The 14,207-nt window shown below is 45.6% G+C and overlaps 1 protein-coding gene across 3 annotated transcripts in view; it reads right to left on the bottom strand.

Moving 5' to 3' along the window:
• The window catches only part of LOC137562503 (ephexin-1-like), a 120,791-nt gene that overhangs the window by 69,599 nt on the left and 36,985 nt on the right, over positions 1-14,207 (bottom strand). Inside the window, exon 1 of one of the 3 annotated variants that reach the window (XM_068273901.1) lies at positions 4,298-4,365. The exons of 1 other annotated variant lie outside the window; for it this stretch is intronic. The gene's annotated coding sequence lies outside the window, so the exon portion shown is untranslated. Of the gene's footprint in view, positions 1-3,775; positions 4,012-4,297; positions 4,366-14,207 lie in introns of those variants that run through there. One more of the 3 variants, XM_068273902.1, reaches the window with a different exon arrangement.

The following is a 14,207-nucleotide window of genomic DNA, read 5'->3' as shown; positions in this document are numbered from 1 at the left end:
GCTTTACAGAAGCCACAACGATGGTTTCCTATAGAGGCAAAGTCACTCAGCCAGGTGCGCTGTGGAGTCTCGCGGAAGTCACTATGCACCAGAAGATCACCAATTGTGGGTGCCCTTTTAAAGGCTACGAGTGGTTGGGATGGTAGAACATCCTTCAAAATGGGGTCTTCCAGTAAAAGGGACCAGTTTTTACAAAAGGCCCATTTAATTTGTTTGGCCATAGGGGAGAATTGAAACGAGAATACTCCCGGGCCTTTAGAGGATTTTTTGTGTTCCTTTCTTTTCACCAGCTCCAGCCTATCTCTGTCAGTTGCTTTTCTAATAGCTGCATTGAGACTACTCTCACTGTAACCTCGGGCGAGGAGTCTCACTTTAAGTTCTTCTGCCTGTTTAATGAAATCCTCCAATTTGGTGTTGTTTCTGCGTAAACGCAGAAACTGTCCAAAAGGAAGGGATTCTGTGACATGTTTGGGATGGTAGCTGTTGCAGTGTAGGATGGCATTGGAGGCGGTGGGCTTGCGGTAGCCCCTCGTCACGACACAATCCTGTGTGACAACCAATTCAAGATCAAGAAAGCAGATCTTCTCCTCTGACCACTCCATTGTAAATTGCATATTGACTTCGTTCTGATTAAGATACTCTAAGAAACTCTGTAGGAGTGGAACACCCCCCGACCAAAAGGCTAGGACGTCGTCCACATATCTGGACCACATCCTCAGAGCCGATCGAAAAGAGTTGTTATCAGAATGTATGTAAACTTCCTCCCAGGCACCTAGAAAAAGATTAGCATAAGTGCAAGCAACCGGGGTCCCCATTGCGGTGCCCGATATCTGCTGGTACCAGGTGTCACCAAATAGAAAGGCATTGTGTGTGAGAACGAATTGTAGACATTCACAAATGAAATCATTGTGGGGTTCCAATTTGTTCTCCCTGTCTAAAAACATTCTCACAGCACTAATGCCATCCAGGTGTGGAATTCTACTATAGAGACTTGTGACGTCAATGGTTACCAGCAGATCATCCTTACACCACAATGAGGACCCAAGGCCCCCCAACACATCAATGGTGTCACTGAGATGTGACGGGATGTGTGTCAACAAAGGCCGGAGGATGTGGTCCAGATATCTGGAGAGTCTTTCCGTGACCGACCCCAGGCCCGACACAATGGGCCGGCCCGGGGGGTCGGTCAGGGATTTGTGGATTTTGGGTAAACAATACCATACAGGTTTAACCGGGAAGGAAGGTAGAAGGTTATTAGCTAAAGTAGATGTTATAAAGCCATTGTCTGCCCCTCTGCAAAGAAGAGACCTCAAGGCAGAATGATAGCTGACCGTTGGGTCTCTTCGAAGGGGTCTATACGTTGTAGTGTCCGACAATTGCCTAAGGGCCTCCATCTTGTATTTTTCTGTTGAAAGGAGTACAATGGATCCCCCCTTGTCCGCCCTTCGAACAGTCAGGTCTGGACGGTTTTTCAGCCACTGTAAAGCTCTACTTTCTGTGGGGGAGAGGTTAGGAATTTCTTTAGGATAGATTAGGGCTTTAACCTCACTATCTATCTGTTTCTCAAAAAGATCTATACAGGAACCAGTTTGTGTAGGAAAGGGCATGGTAGACCTACATGGTTTGAATCTAGTGTTGTCAGACTGTGGTACCTCAACCAAAGCCGATTCCACTAAAAGCTCATTCAGAGCTGTAATTTCTCCAAGCTCCTTGTCATTCCATGATCCTTCTGGGCTAAAGCCCAGAGTGCCTACAAAAGATTGATCTCGTTTTTGGGGGCCTAACAGGGACAGAGTTTCTTCTGCTTTCATTTTCCCAAAATGATGCTGGATGTTTAGTTTTCGAATGCCTTTGTATAGATCTACTTTAAATTGTGAATAATTAAATTATTGTACTAAAGAAAAGTTCAGTCCCTTGTTAAGGAGGCTCTCCACTTCCTCTGGCAGCTCCACAGTGGTTAAGTTCACCAAATTGGTTTTAATATTAGAGGGCATCGTTACTGATGAATTTTCCTCTTCTTGCCTTTCCCTTTCGATTTGTCCTCCCAAGTGACTCTTGTTTCTTAGGTCTTCCTCTTCCTCGCCTGATGCGCCGCCTAAAGGGGTGATGCGTTCCACCAAGCGTTTCTCAGCCTGTATCCGGGCACTTTTGTTGTAGCGTATTGTTAAAGGCGGGCCCTCCACGGCGGACGGGATGCGCGTCACCTGGCAGACGCGCATTTAATCCCGCCGACGTTCTAACACTTTGTGCACTAACCTCGGAAGAAGCTTGGCGTTAGCCTATGCGAAACGGTCGTTAGGCCGTGCACCTCATTGGCGCCCACCACCGCTGCCTCCCACCCACACCCAGGTACAGCTTTGGACTATTTTTTGTGATTTTGCAGCACTTGCCTTTGCACTGTCAATATATGTTGTGCCATCACTCACCATTAAACTATAGTGCCTGACATTTCTGTTCTATTGATTTTTTGCTACTTCTTATTTGTATGTGTTAACATGTATCTTAAATTTTAAGATTTTTGCAACAGAGGACCTTTAAGCAATGAGTCCTAAATCCACATAGAGAAGAGAACTTTCTGACCTGCTTTTTCTAACGCTATGCAAACTGCACTTTAGCTTCAGACAGCATACCATAGGAAATGCCTGCTGGAATTTTCAAGTCATCACAGGATGTAATGAAACCACTTACTAGTAACAATAACAGGCCATTGAATTCCACCTGAGCTGCCCGCGAGCGTCTCGCCGCGTTTCCTGCAGCTACTTACACACTTTATGTTTGCCAAACAGAGCCGAGCCGGTTTCAGGGTTTATTGCTCATTACTCATTAACTGTTTGATAACCGATAATTGGCGCCATTATAGGAACCGATTCCAGTAATAAGACAATAAGATCTATTGACAGACGTCAGTAAACCGGAGCTCAGCTATTCTCTGAATAGTAAGAGGCTTCTAAAACAGTACGAGGCTTTGTTCCGCCATCATTAATGAGATTAAAGCAAATGGAGGCCAAATTACGGCCATCAGCCCCAAGCAGGAGACTAAACGCTCCACAAACATCAACCGCCGCCAGCGAGAGAATACAGACAGCAAACCGCACTCTGACCGCATGATTACCCAGCCTGCCTCTGTCACTAATGGCTGAGCAATCAATAAACCACCACCGCCTACAGAAAGCACTGTATCTAACTACTTATACTGTATACATTAATATAGCTCTGACATATTCCACAGCGCTGTACAGAGGTCACTGATAGATTCCCATCAGTCTCTGCACCAGAAGAGCTTACACTCTAATGTCCTCACCACAGTCACACACTATTATTATACATTTATATAGCTCTGACATATTCCACAGCGCTGTACAGAGATCACTGATCCATTCCCATCAGTCTCTGCACCACAGGAGCTTACACTCTATTGTCCTCACCACAGTCACACACTATTATTATTATACATTTATATAGCTCTGACATATTCCACAGTGCTGTACAGAGATCACGGATCCATTCCCATCAGTCTCTGCACCACAAGAGCTTACACTCTAATGTCCTCACCACAGTCACACACTATTATTATACATTTATATAGCTCTGACATATACCACAGTGCTGTACAGAGATCACTGATAGATTCCCATCAGTCTCTGCACCAGAGGAGCTTACACTCTAATGTAGGGGGGGGGGGGTAGCATGTATATTATTCTGCATCAATTCATACGAAGTTAGTGGTGTCTGATTCATGCTTTTCATGCTTTAAAGGCAGTAAAACAATCACTACACTCCAGTCCAGGCTCTGTGGGTGAGGCCACTATTCCTTCTTGGATTGCATCATTCTACTGTTCAGTCTACGAGGGGGCAGGGCACAGACTGGATCTCTCTACGGAGAGTGCAGCCTAGAGCAATGACAGTCCATGGGACAGGAAGTGGCCGGAGAAGAGGTCCTTGTCCTGGAAATGTTTAATCTGACATTAGCTACTCAAGGAACATACTGACAGCTGAAAACAAGCTGGCCGCGGAGTTCTGCGCAGGGCTGGGCAAATATTTCTGCTTCCAATGGTACTTTGACACATCCCAGCATGCACTTGTCCAAAACTGAAGTCCAAGGACACATGTAAGGGCCAGCAGCTGTCCAGGGCCCGGCCGTTGTCCCCAGCTGTGTCTGGAAATCAGTGACCGTCCCTCTCCGAGTCATAACATTGCAAAAAACACCTGCTTGTATGAAAGCATACAGTCAGCAATAAGGAGACCGCACAGCCCCCCCCCCCCCCATACACTCCCCCACCCCCCGCCTCCTCTGTACCTTTGCTGGGCTGTCAGAGTCTGCTGGGCGTAGTGGCCGGGGAGCCTGGAGGAGAGGGGGGCCGGTGACGCACGCTGCATATGGGTGGGGTGAGGGGGGATAAGGTTTCACATTCAAAATATTACACAGGGGAGTTAACTCTTCCAAGACCAAATCACAGCTTCTGCAACAACAATTACATCATGGCCAAAATCGGAAAATCGATTGCCAAGAACGCAGATTATTAACACTCGTTAAAAGCATTAACGATTAAAAAATATATATATATAATGAAACTCCTGGACAACTCCTGGAATCCAAAAATACTACATGATCTGCTTGCAAGATGTAGAATAGAATAGAATAGAAATCTTTATTGTCATTGCAACAACCAAAATTGTACGACGAAATTCTAAAGTGCAATTTTGCAGCAAAAGCAAAACAACAGAACATTCCATTCCCACATACATTGCACTGCACACACTCCTAACCAACATGACCACTTAGCATTTCAGCCTGAAACCGTTCACAATCTGTGGTGGTGGTGGTGGTGGTGCTGCCGCCGCTCCCCCCGCCTGCATGCATTACCTGCTCCGCCGGCGCGACTCCAGTCCCCAGGTCTCCGCTGTGTTCTCCGCTCTGGTCTCCAGGTCCGGCATGCTTTACTTCTTCCTGCCCGGCAGGAAGTTTAAACAGTAGAGCGTCCTTTACTGTTTAAACTTCCTGCCGGGCAGGAGGAACTGAAGCATGCCGGAGACCAGCGCGGACACGGAGCAGCGGTGACCGGGGGTAGTCGCGCCGGTGGAGCAGGTAATGTATGCGGCTCCATTGCGTCGGTCGTCGGACACTCGAACGCCGCTAGCGACGCGCTCCCTACCCGCGGGAGATCGACGGTAATTTTCCTCACGGAGCGATCGACGGGATCGGACGAAATGGATCGAAATTCGGCGTGTAGCGCGAACGATTGGCAGCAGATTCTATCCCAGTGATCGAATCTGCTGTCGAAACGGCGGCAAATCGGGCCAGTGTATGGCCAGCTTTAGTTTTTGTAAGTCTAAAACATTTTCCAGAAGGAAGCTGTTCTAATAACACACGATGTAATCATTAGCATCTGGTTGACCCCCTCTACAAATGGGCCAAGTAACAGCTGGCACACACATGCAATTTTGATTGGCCAATTTTACTACTCCCGTGTAGTATGAGAGCTTACCTACACCATCTGCTCACGGTATTCACAATCTGTCGGCCCTCATACTACCTGGAAGTGGTAAAATAAGCCAGTAATTGCCCAATCAACATTGGATGTGTGTATGCACCTTCAGACCAATATTTCTCAGGAGAAGCACCAGAAATGAACAGTATTTGTAGACAGAGATAGATTCGGTGGTGAATCGCAGCACATGTATGGAAACATCAGACAGTGCCGTCTATGCGCTCTCTGATGTCCCTGCGATCGCACATTGCGCTGCCTTCCCAAAATCGCGGCTAAAATGGCGCAGATGGAAACGAGCCCTTATTGATCGCGAGTGCGCCGCGTCTCCTCAGCTTTCAGGGGCGGTGTAATATCCTGGTTTGCGTGAAAGGTCTATGGAGACTAATATCAGGCACAGGAGGCGCTGTACTTGGCTACACAACTTCTGAGTTACTCCTACCTGTATTATTGCCTGAGGAAGCGGCTAGAGACACGCGAAACGCGTTGCATTTGTTCTGGAGTACGAATTAAATCTTGTTTAACCATACATAGTGGTTGTGTTTGGTTCTGGGGAGGTAAGTCCACTCTTGCCCCCCAACTTTTATCTGTTTTTACCTATGATTAATTTTGACTCTGCTGGCGCCTCTGTTTCCATTACAAATATCCCGCACACGCCTGCTTGCGTCCCCACATACGTGTGTCATCCAGGCGGATTTCTGTACAGCTGTTATCAGCAATAAGTGACCAGCAGCTGCAGCGATTATATATAGAAAGGGCGAGGACGGGAATTCTACACAATCCATACATCACACCCTCCGCAGGGACCGACTCAAGGCTCCGCTCCAGCTAAAATTATCCCAGATATCGCCCTGCACCCCCCCCCCCCCCCCCCTTTCCCCGACTCCTGCACAGCGCTGGATTCTGTGCTGAATAATCGCATCTTCAGCTCGGTCCATAAGAGATACATAGCATTCCAACTCTGAAAACTGAAAGAGGAACTGTAGTGACAATAATGTAATGAATAAAATTGCTTATTTTTTACAATATTCATATACAGATTATTTCGTCAGTGTTTGCCCATTGTAAAACCTCTCCTCTCCCTGATCTACATTTTTATCCCTGGTGGTGACCTGTTTAGTCTTGTCAGGTGATCTGTACAGAATGTTTGTTACTGAGAGTTCTATGTTCAGAGGGAGATATTGCTTGCCAGGCAATATTGCTTGTCTTTTAGGGTTAGGCATCTGTGAGGGTGTCAGTTAGGGATCATGAGGGGGAGGGATGATTAGGGTTAGGCATAGTTTCAGGGGGTGGTCTTTAAAGAGGAACTCCAGTGAACATTTTACTGCTGGCAGGTGATGTAGCTCCTGCCTGGTTTTTGGCAGTTGGAAACAGCTGTAAACCGCTATTTCCCACAAAAGTTCGAACTTTTCTTGTGGGAGGGGTTACTTGTGGGAGGGGTTTCACCACAATATCAGTCATACAGCGCCCCCTGATGGTCTGTTTATGAAAAGGAATAGATTTCTCACGTAAAAGGTGGTATCAGCTACTGATTGGGATAAAGTTCAATTTTTGGTCGGAGTTTCTCTTTAAGGGTACAGTCACACTAGAAATCGCTAAACGCTAACGCAAACGCTGAGCGATTTTCTGGCGTTTTTTAACTGTATAGAAAGCGTTTTTCCAGCGTTTTTGCAGCGATTAGCATTTTGTGATTTCTAGTTCAATTTAGCCTGCAGAATCGCTCCAGAATCGCTCAGAAAACGCTGCAGGACACACGTTTGTGTTTCAGCAGATCGCAAATTGCTTAGATGAGAACACTTTCATATACTTTCAATCTACACACGTTTTTCAAATCGCTAGCGATTTTCAGTACTTCTGAAATCACTCTGAAAAAGCACAAGTGTGAATGGGCCCTTAGGGTTAGGCACCTGTGGGGGATGAGGGGGATGGGTACGGTTAGGCATAGGTTCAGGGAGTGGTTTTTTAGGGTTAGGCACCTGTGAGGGGGTCAGTTAGGGATTGTGGGGGGTGGGGAGGGTTTTTGGGGTTACACATCAGTTGAGGGTCAGTTAGGCATTGATAGGGGGAGAGAGCAGGGTTAGGTTTAGAGATAGTAAAATATCTAAAAACTTTACAGATTATTTTACTATCAGAATTCTCACTCCCCAATAGTAGAATATTGGTAATGTTAGGGCTTTTTCACATTAAGAGTGTTTCCGCCTTTTTTTTTTTTCAAGCGCTGTCGATTTTTAAAATCACTTGGGCCCTTTTCCACTAGCAATCGCTAGCGTTCGCGCTAAACACTAGCGATTGCTGAATCGCAAATGCAGGAAACTTCCCGGCGATTGTGTTCAAAATTTTGCTATGCAATGCGCTGCATAGCAAAATCGCGGCAAAGATCGCTCCACGGTGCGATCGCGTTTGAGTCAAAAACGAATCGCGGTAGTGGAAATTACCTACCGCAATTCCCATGTTAAAAAGCAAACCGTAGCGATTTCAAAATCACTAGCGGTTTGCGATTTTGCGATTCAGCATCGCAAACGCCGCTAGTGGAAAAGGGCACTAAAAGCGCTTCTGCAATGTAGCTCTATGGGCCTTTTTCCACTGCACCGCTGAATCGCAAACCGCTAAGGTTGCTACTTTATCATAGAAATCATGAGAAGTATTTTCCACTATAGTGATTCGATTTGGAAATCGCAAATTGCAATCGCTTTCTGGAGCGACTTTTACAGTGATAACGCAATGCAATGCTAGTGGAAGAGGGCTCTATGCGAGTGTTCTCACATGAGCGACGAGCTTTCTCTCCAATCGCAAACGCGGCTCCTGCAATAATTCCTGAGCGTTTGCGCTTTAATACACAGTATAGGGAAATCGCAAAGTGCTTGAAAAATCCCTTTTGAAAAGCGATTTCACCAGCGTCTTTGAAGAATAAATACATTGTATTTACTCAGTTTCAGGTCAAAGAGTTCACTTCTCGAGGGACGTCAGGAAGAAGAAAAAAAGAAACAACAACAAAAAAAAAAACCGCTGGACAAAAGTGCTTACCGAAGCGCAAATCGCTCTGAAAGTGAAGGGGAAAAATCGTTCTCAAAAGAGCTCACAAAAACGCTAAGCACTTGCGATTGTGCGGGCAATTTGTAATGTGAACAAGGCCTTACAGATATTCTCTTTCCGGGGCCTGTATTTCTGTGGCGCCTATTTTGCACGTACGCATTTGGAGACGCTGCAACGGAGTGTGAAACCGTCATAAGTAAGAATTGATGGCCACTATAGAAAAATGCTAAAATATACATTTTAATACCAAACAAAATAAATAAAAATTACTTTCAAGTTTATCCTCGCCATGAAAAAAGCGGCTTCAGAAATGACTAAAAAAAACAAGCAGGACTGGCGTCCGAGGTACACGCCGTCGTGTTTACTTGTGGAATCCGGTCGGACGGGCGGCGGGGAAAAGGTGCATCAGGAATGAGGAAGAGTAAATTGGTGGAGATGACTCGGGACTTGTTTGTTTCCCTGAAGGCGTATTTATAACCTCGATTTCCTTATTGCTGCATGCGGACGCAGAATGAGATCATTTTCACTTTCTTGTAAACGGTGGATAATCTGCTGTCCTATAGTCTCTTGTGTATTATTACCTGCAGATTGAAAATATCAAATAATATTTGTGGTAGTGAAAAAAAACAAAAACTAAAAAACATTCCGCACTGTGGAGGGGGGGCGATGCCTAAAGTGAACCCGAGCTCTTGCAAAGAACAGACTGAAAAGTGTTCATTCCACATAGAAATGGTGTAGAAATCAGCTGCACTGAGCTGTGTTTGTTTATTTAGCTACGGTTGAGTGTAACATAACCTAACCAGTAGGAAAAGACAGATGTTTTAAAGTGTACCAGAGATGGGGGAGGGGGGAAAGTTTTATACATACCTGGCACTTCCTCCAGCCCCATCCGCACGGATCACTCCCACGCCGCCGTTCGCTGCTTCCTGCAGCTCCAGTACCGAGTCCTGTAACTTCCTCCAGTCGCGGCCAGTCTGCGCAAGAGAAGTGCACCCTCTACATATCTCTCTGGCGGCTGCAGGAAAGATGCGTAAAGAGCGCACTTCCGCTTGCGCAGACTGGCCGCGACTGGAGGCAGTTTGGGGACCCGATACCGGAGCTGCAGGCAGGCAGCGGAGGATGGCGGCGTGGGAGCGATCCATGTGAATGGGGCTGGAGGAAGCGCCAGGTATGTCCAAAACTACCCCCCCCCCCCCCTCTCTGGTTTCCTTTAACCCTTCCCTTGCTCCCCGAAAGTTCATCCAGTACATTTTTATGGCTTTCTTTTTGGATTTCTGTGCATCGTAACAAAGAATTCTTTCTCCATGATTGTTTTCATACTGTCCCTAATATTTTAGAGCAAAGAGGCAATTCTGAGCTTAGATCCACTTTAAATCACTTGGAGGTTTAAAGAGAACCCGAGGTGGGTTTGAAGAATATTATCTGCATACAGAGGCTGGATCTGCCTATACAGCTTAGCCTCTGTTGCTATCCCAAACCCCCCTATGGTCCCCCTGCACTATGTAATCCCTCATAAATCACAGCCATGCTGCTGACAAACAGCTTGTCAGAGCTGGCTGTGTTTATCTCTAAAGTGTCAGTCTGCTGCTCTCCCCGCCTCCTGCAGAACTCCAGTCCCCGCCTGCATCCCTTCCCTCCCTGCTGATTGGAGGGAAGGGACAGGGGCAGGGACCGGAGCTATGCAGGAGGCGGGGGAGCAGCTGAGACTGACACTACAGATGTAAACACAGCCTCACAGCATGGCTGTGATTTATGAGGGATTGCAGAGTGCAGGGGGACCTTAGGGGGGTTTGGGATAGCAACAGAGGCTGGGCTGTATAGGCAGATCCAGCCTCTGTATGCAGATAATATTCTTTAAACACACCTCGGGTTCTCTTTAAAGGGGATCTCTGCCTAATTAGGTTTTGAGATTTATTGTTTTTTAGAAGAGCTGCCTAATTATAATTTTGGGGGACCACTGCATAATTATATTTAGGGGGCACTCTGCCTATTCATGTGCCAGGCTTCCCAATAGTGTGTTTTTGGATTACTAAAGTCTTTTTGATATTTTTGTAAACTATTTTTTGATTGTTGGTTCCACTCCCCTCATTTTCTCTATCCTATCATTTATGACTTCCCAATTGTGTGGTTTTGTTTTTGCGGGGTACTTGCTGCCTGGTTAAGGGTGAAACAGTCAAAGCAGTAATATTGCAAGGGCAGTATAGACAAATGTTAAAAAAAAAAACGTTTTTTTTGTTGCTTTTGTTTTGTTCGTTTGTTTTTTTTGGGGGGGAGGGGGGGTGGTATATTGAATAAAGAAAAATTAATAAAAAAAAAACAGAAAACATTACTTTTAAATGAATCTCGCCATATACAAAGTGACCAAAGAAATGAGCAAAATACGACATAAGTCAGAGGAAGCGGCCATCTTGTTTTATCTGTGGAATCCGGTGTGACGGGCGGCGGTGAGGAAGCGGAGGGGGAATCAGATAGTAGGAGGACTTGACAGGAAGATGACTCAGGACTCAGAACCTTCTCCCTGGAGGCATCTTTGCGATGTTGAGTCCCTTATTGCTGTGTGAGGACACCGAACGGAAGCAGTTTCTCTTTCTCCAAGCAGGTTTTATTTAAAGTGGACCTGATCTCTTGCACAGGACAGAAGGAAAACAGAGGAATGCACACTGCATGTATTCAGAGAGTTTAGCCTGTCTAATCCCCCCTCATCTGTGACTAATCCCAAGTCGTAATTTGATCTCCCCCGTGTCACCTGACTGCCATGGCAGAGCAGCCAATTTGTAAACACAGGATGTTAGCCCTATGTCTGCTTCCATGAACGCAGGAAGTAGACACACTGCAGATTAATTGCAGGATTTATATCAGCTGTAACAAAGGAATTTTCAGGTCCGTTTTAAATAGATCAATTTAATTTTTGAGTATCCTAGGCCTATCTAATGGAGACACGGATCCCCCTCTTCACTCAGCATTCTCAACAGCCGTCAGTTCAACGCAGTAACCGACAGGTCAGCGGCCGAGTGCAGAGATAAAACACTTACAGGTCTTGTTAGACAGCAGAGACTCAGTATTTGTCCTCAGTATTTGCTAAACTTTGCCCAGAGAGGAGAGCAGAGGGATACATTGCAGCAAGAGGGGAGTGGCGGAAATTCTTCAGAGGCAGTGGGGAAGATCTCAGAGGCACTTAGCTACCAGCACACACCGCAGCTAGTGTACTATCAGTACAGGAAAAGAATAACTGCTTTGAATACTGTATATATAGTAAGGGGGATGAGGGGCTAAACTCTATAATGAAAGCGTACTGCACATATAAAAGGGTGCTCATACGCCGTGATCACATCTGCCAAACCGCGATAGATCGATGCCTCAGCATGGCTGCACAATTGTAATTTATGGCAAAAATCAAACCAAATTATTGACTGCAGACCTGAACTGAGGACTTACACTCTGCTCTGTAAGATACACAACAGCAACATAGCCTTTAAAGAAAAACATGTCTTTGTTACAGCGGATACACAAATCCTGCAATAAATCTGCAGTGTGTCTACTTCCTGCTTTCATGGAAGCAGACATATTGTTAACATCCTGTTTTTACCAATTAACTCTCTGCCGAGGCAGGCAGCTGATACAGCTGAGGAATCTAATAACAACTTGTGATTAGTCACAGATAAGAGGGAATTAGACAGGCTAAACTCTCTAAGTACATACAGGGTGCATTTCTCTGTTTTCCTTCTGTGCAGTGCAAGAGTTCAGGTCCACTTTAATAAGGGGTGTGGCTGTAGGCAATTGCATAGGGGGTCTCATAGCCATGTATAAGTGTATAACCACCTTAAAGAGGCCCTGTAGTGACATATAGTAGAATGCAATAAATTATTCAGGATACCCAATTATACGGTATTATTTTTGGTTTCAGTATCAGAAACACTTCCTATATCTATATATAGCTGTATATTGGTATGTAACAACCCCCCCACGGGGATTAACCTAGGCTGCTTAGCTATACGAAATTCTCCTCCCAGAACATTCTGGGAGATCAAGTATATTTTCTACTGACTTCAGAGCTCTCAGTAGTCAAACATTCTGCAGAGCAGCACCTGCCAGTAGTAAAGATGTCACCACCAGTGATAATTTTCAGAATGTGAATCAGGGAGAGGAGAGATTTTACAATGGGCAAACACTGACTAAATCATCCATAAATGAATATAGTTAAGAAAAAAATATATATTTTTTACGTTATTTTTACAATAGTCCCTCTAGCATTTGTTTGCGCAGGATCTTGAAGGGTTAATTCCCTCACACATTGGAAAGCAGCGATTGAGCGGCCTCCAGCTGAAGGCGAATCGCTGAGATACGTCAGCCCTGCAGGCGCGTGCGGAGAGCGCCCACACCCTACCAGCTGCCGCCCAGCCCCACCGGACTCTATTCCTGGAGCCCCCCTCCTACGCTCAGCCCATCCTCACCCTCAATGCAGCATCTACAGGAGATAGTCTGCTTCACTCTGCATCAATCAACACCTTTCATGAGCTGCTGTCTCACTTCTGCCGCTGCAGATCGCGCCATCGCAGGAAGCACGAGCGCCAAGCTTCCCACCGATATATATATATATATATATATATAGATATATAGATATATAGATAGATAGATAGATAGATAGATACATACACACACACACACATACATACATACACATGGCAGGTGTCCCAGATAGTTATAAGTGTGCTTACACCACCCAACAACGAGTCTAGCCCAAGTAAAATGTATATCGCATATTAAGTGCGAGGTATATGGAGGCTGCTATATTTATTTCCTGTTAAACAATACCAGTTGCTTGGCAGCCCTGCTGATCTATTTGGCTGCAGTAGTGTCTGAACAACACCAGAAACAAGCATGCAGCTAATCTTGTCAGATCTGACAATAATATCAGAAACCCCTCATCTGCGGCATGCTTGTTCGGGGGCTATGGCTAAAAGTATTAGAGGCATGATCAGCAGAACAGCCAGGCAATCTGCATTGTTTAAACAGACATAAATATGACAGCCTTCCTATCACCCCCATGCAGATTATCAAAAATTTAGCTGGCTGAAAGTGTGTGAGGATTTTAAAAATGTTAGCGTATAGATGCCAAAACAGGACTGCGGGTAGGAAAATTGTGCCGAAGGCCCCAACCCCCCGAGAATGTTATGGAAGGCGGAAGGAAGGGGTAAGACAGACCTGAACTCTTGCACAGGACAGAAGGAACACAGAGCGCAATGCACCCTGTATGTATTTAGAGAGTTTAGCCTGTCTAATCCCCCCTCATGTGTGTCTAATCACCACTGGAATTTGATCGCTCAACTTTGTCAGCTGGCTGCCTCAGCAGAGCAGCTAATTTGTAAACACACGATGTTAACCCTATGTCTGCTTCCATGAAAGCAGGAAGTAGACATGCTGCAGCTATATTGCAGGATTTGTATCAGCTGTAACAAATAAATGTTTTTCTTTAAAGGTGATTATGCTGTTGCGTGTCTTTTAGAGCAGAGAGGAAGTACTGAGTACGCATCTTGGTCGTGCCAATAAAGCTCTTGTTGCTTTGATTTCAGAGACTGTGGCAGTTGCTGTCTGTTTTGGTGCTGCCAATAAGGCTACATTTTTTTACAATTTTTTTCTAAATTTGAATTTTGAGAGGGAGGGAAACAAGTAACGGAGGATAGGCGTTGG

The sequence above is a fragment of the Hyperolius riggenbachi genome, chromosome 3, assembly GCF_040937935.1.
Source record: "Hyperolius riggenbachi isolate aHypRig1 chromosome 3, aHypRig1.pri, whole genome shotgun sequence".
Taxonomy (NCBI): Eukaryota; Metazoa; Chordata; class Amphibia; order Anura; family Hyperoliidae; genus Hyperolius; species Hyperolius riggenbachi.
This window is presented reverse-complemented; position numbering and strand designations above follow the sequence as displayed.